The 4,925-nt window shown below is 42.1% G+C and overlaps 1 pseudogene; it reads right to left on the bottom strand.

Moving 5' to 3' along the window:
- Window positions 1-348: 348 nt before the first annotated feature.
- On the bottom strand, window positions 349-2,192 carry LOC128591341 (methylmalonate-semialdehyde dehydrogenase [acylating], mitochondrial-like; annotated as a pseudogene).
- Between the last annotated feature and the right edge of the window lie 2,733 nt (window positions 2,193-4,925).

The raw sequence follows: 4,925 nt of genomic DNA, 5'->3' as shown, positions 1-4,925 counted from the left end.
TAGTGTGGGATAAAAGAGAGGCTCAGGAAAACTTTGCAGAGGGGTCTCCCCTGCGGCTGTGTCTGAGGGTCAATCCGAGGAGGGTGAATTATTTCTATCCTGCTTCCCCATCCAAGAGTTCACCTTCCAATTATTGGAAGATCTTTTTTACATAACTGACCTTCCCCTCCTTCAAGTTAGCAGAAAAGGGAAGAATTTTTAGAAAACATGTTTAAGGTCTTATTTCCAGGTAAGCATTTCACAGCCATATAACAATTACTTAAAAAAAAAAATAGAGCTATGAAGAGCAAGTGAGAAATCTGGTTTCAATGTCACACTGAGAGCCTCCCTATAGCAATTTTGCAGGGACTAATAGTCCTGAGAAAGTTTATAGTTACAATGTATTCCAATCCTAGGGATCAGATCGGAGCAAAGTTGGCAGATGAAGCTGGTCAAAAATAAAGGGAGGTTATTCAGTATGGACTGAGTCTTTGCCACACTTGTTTCTAACGCCCCCCCAGTAGGCATGACTATAGCAGGTGAGGAAAGAGTAGCATCATGATCGTCTTTGAGTGTAGAATTGGATGCCCTGCTTGCCATACAAATTGAGGTCTCCCCTGAGGGAGATCGTGAGCCAGTGAATGAGGGCATTGGCAAAGGCACTGGGACGGAGACATTCACACCCACCTGTCCAACATCCACCAGGTGGGAACATTTCTGAGCAGTGGCTCCATTGGTGGTGAAGATGGCTGTTCCATTCCTATATGGGTTATCATTTATAATTTTGATGGCTTCATCCAATGTTTCTGTCTCCAGAATCACAGAAGTGAACCAAAAATCTCCTCTTTGTAACAGGCCATATTTGGTTTAACATTTGAGATGATCATTGGCCCAACAAAGTTGCCATTTTCATAGCCTTTGACTTCAGTTTTTTGTCCATCAAGAAGGATGGAAACTCCCTGCTTTGTTCCACTATCAATCAGATTATGGATATGCTGTTTGGCCTGGGGAGTGATCTGAGAGCCAAGCTCAGCTCCAGGCTGGTCTCCTGCATTGACCCTCAGGTTTTTAGCACGTTCCACCAGTTCTGGCAGCTACTTTTTAGCTTTTTCCACAAAGGGTACTGTTGAAAGAGCCATGCAGTGCTGACCAGCAGCTCCAAATGTGGCCCCAACCAGCTGGTCAGGGTATTTCCTTATTGGGATCTGGTATGATTACCCTACGGTTCTTGGCTCCCATGTTGGCCTGACCCTTCTTTCCATGCTTTGATCCTCTCTTAGAGAGGTATTCTCTTGCCTGGATGGATCCCACAAAGCTGCTTGCTTTGCTGCTTGGATGATCACAAAAAAAATTTACAGCTTTGTGTTGCCCATGAATGATGTTCGATGTTCCCTCAGGGACACCAGCACCCTGGAGCAACTTAGCTGGAAGCGTGGCTGCTCCAGGTACTTGCTCTCACAGTTTCCTTAGGAAGGTGCTTCCACACACCATGGCTACGGGAAACATCAAAAGGGGGGTCTTGGCAGGAAAACTGAAGGGAGCAATTCCTGCACACACTCCCAGAGGCCGATGGTAGGAAGAAAGTTTTATGTCATCCGTGACAGAGGGCCTGGTCTCTCCCAGCATGAGCGATGTCACACTCCAGGCATGCCCAGCCACCTGCAGGCCCGAGATACAGCTCCCTCAGCATCAGGGGGGTTTTTCCTCCTTCCAACGTGATTAATTTGGCAATTTCTTTCATGTTTTCTTTACTAAGATGTTGATAGTGGAGCATGACCCGCTGATGGCTTAACTCTGAAGTGTCTGCCCATGCAGGGAAAGCACGTTTCCAGGAAGCAACAGCTGTATCCACTTCAGCCTTGGTGGCCTGGGGGCAGGACAGATCACCTCATTGTGGCTGGGTTATGGATATCAAACCCTCTGCCGCTTTTGGAGTCAACAGATTTTCCATCGATGAAGAGTTTTACAGTTGGCACTGCAGAAGAGAATATGCTGAATACCAAGGTGGATTTCACTTTGGAAGAAAACTGAAGACCCGAGTCAGCGCTGCCAGGGCTCTCGGCCGCCTGTGCTGCCAGCGACCCCGAGAAGCTCTGCGGCTGCCGGTCTTGCCCTCCGTCTTGCTGGGCCTCCTCATTGGTGGCCTTAATACCAGTTATTTTATGGGAACATTTGAATCTGTCACGTGTTACCGAACCAGTTAGTGTCAACATTGAACTTGCTCTTGTGAACTTGAATACCCTGAGCTGGCTCACTGAAGAGCAGGTTGATAGTTTAGCAGTTGTTTTCCTTTTCATATTTTTAGCTCAAGGACTAGGTTAAAATTTTCCTAAAGGAAGAGAACTATTTTTTAAATACTATTATCAAATAGTAAATATCTTTGGAAATTAGTTTTTACTGCAAACTTGATAATATTTCTTAATAAACTCAACCTAAAATTACAAGACAAAATAGTATTTATATGTGAATGTAACACTACAGTAAAGTCATTTTGTTACCTGACACTTTTTTTTTAATTTATTTTATTTTTTTTATTGTTGGGGATTCATTGAGGGTACAATAAGCCAGTTACACTGATTGCAATTGTTAGGTAAAGACACTTGCTACCTGACACTTTTTAATTACTAGTAATGTCACATTGCTTTATACCCTTCCTGTGTCAAAGGTTAAAAAAAAAGAAGCAACCTCCTCTTATACACACAAATTACAGTGGATGTACGATTTGCACACACCTCAGTTTTGTTAACATTGTTCAAACTTTAACACAAATACAAAATAAATGTATGTATTTCAAAATCTAATTTTAATTGAGAAGTTTCAATGTAATCTTTAATGGGAGGATTGATCTGCAATGTAATATCATGCTAAAAGGTCAGCATCAAAGTCAAACCTAATAGAATCCTATAAATATCTTCCAAGGGGTGAATGCACTCAATTAAAATATTGCTTGTAAATCCACATCAATATCATTGGTATTTAACAATAATTATCTCTGTGATAAAGATAATTTCAAATATGGAAAACAGTCATGCATTGTTAATGATGGAGATACTTCTGATAATACATTGTTAGGTGATCTCATCATTGTGCAAATATTATGGACTGTACTTACTCAGACCAGATGATATAGCTTACTGCACACCTACACTTTGTGGTATAGGCAATCACTTCTAGGATACAAACTGTGTAGGATGTGACTGTACTGAACTGCCTTGGGGAGAGCCTGAGCAGGAGTGCGGAGAACTTTGGCCATTGTCTAGGGCCCCAGTCTGAGCCGCTGAGCCAAATGGAGCTAATAGTGTTTGGCTCTGGGTCACAGGCAGCCATTCTGAGCAATCTGCCCTGGCAAGCTCCGCCCTCAGGGTCGCAGAGCTGGAATTGGGTGGGAGCTGGTAACCCAGCGACCAAGTAGCCTAAGGGCGAGGTCTGAGCCGCCTTGCAGCCCTAACCCTCGGGGGCAGAGGGAGACCAGTTTTGGCACACAGGGTAAGTGGATAGCCACTTCAGCAGTGATTCCAGCGACAAGCACTTCCCCTGGGAAAGCTTCTGCTCAGCAAGTGAACAAGTTCAAAGTGCTTTTTAAGTGGGCTGAAGAGAGATTTAGGGTGTCTACCTGCTGGGGTTTGAGAAACTAGCAGCCTCCAGTCATATCAGAACTGTAATTAACATCTCATACCCCAGAAGACCACGTGTTGCCCAGACAATATTCAATAACATATACATACTGCTTTGTTTTTGGTTGTGTTTTTTTTTTTTGGTTTGGTTGTTTTTTTGTTTATTTTGAGGTTGTTGATTGTTGTTTTGTTTTTTAAGTTCAACCTTTTCCATACAAATCCTTTTTCTTTCTCAATTTTTCTAGTTTAATTATAATTTCCCATTGCCGCCTATTTCAATAATTAGAACTTCATTTTTGTTAGTGTTTCTACCGCTATTATTTGGTTTTTCCAGCCAATTTTATCCCGTAAAGTTTTCTGTTTGCTTGTTTTGGTTTGATTTATAGCATTTTTGTCTTTCCTCTCTACCTAGTGGAGTTGGGGTACTGTGTCTGATGAGGTTAGCAAAGAGCTGCTGACCTCAAGGGAACCACCCAACTGGGCACCCACAGAAGGTGTTTTTTTTTTTTAAGGTTGTATCAAAGTACCCTACTGTACACCTATATTGCTCTGTCTCCCTCTTTCTGTGCCTCTCTTCTTTTTGTCACTATTCCTTTTACCCACCCCCTCTCTTTCTCTATTTTTCTTTTTTTTTTCGTATCACTTGGTCCTCCTTTCTTTCATCCCTTTTTTGCTTTTCAACCTTCTCACCCTTCTGGTCATGTAACCCTTAGTCCACAGGCACGAGAACTTAAAGAGCAAGAGGAAGTGAAAGGAAAATTAGGGCAAGGAAACAGATAAAATAAATCACTCATGAGGAAGAATCAGCAGAAAACTCCAGGCAACATGAAGAACCAGTCCAGAACAACCCCTCCAAGGGACCATGAGGTAGCTACTGCAGAGGATGCCACCTATACAGAAATGATAGGAATGACAGAAAGGGAATTTTGAATACACATATTGAAAACAATGAAAGAAATGATGGAAACAATGAAGGAAACTGCTCATAAAGTGGAAATTAACCAAAAGGAAATCCAAAAGCAGAATCAAATAAGAGATGAATGATATGAAGAATATAAAAAGGATATAGCAGAGCTGAAGGAACTGAAACAGTCAATCAGGGAACTTAAAGAAGCAATGGAAAGTATCAGCAACAGGTTAGACCATGCAGAAGAAAGAATTTCAGAGGTAGAAGACAAAGTTTTTGAGATAACTCAGATAGTAAAAGAGGCAGAAAAGAAGAGAGAGAAAGCAGAAAGTTCACTGTCAGAAATAAGGGACTTTATGAAGCGTTCCAACTTACGAGTTATAGGAATTCCAGAAGGGGAAGAAGAATGCCCCAGAGGAATGGAA

Source organism: Nycticebus coucang, chromosome 1, assembly GCF_027406575.1.
Source record: "Nycticebus coucang isolate mNycCou1 chromosome 1, mNycCou1.pri, whole genome shotgun sequence".
NCBI lineage: Eukaryota > Metazoa > Chordata > Mammalia > Primates > Lorisidae > Nycticebus > Nycticebus coucang.
Note: the sequence above shows the minus strand (reverse complement) of the source record. Positions and strands in the feature narration are given on the sequence as shown.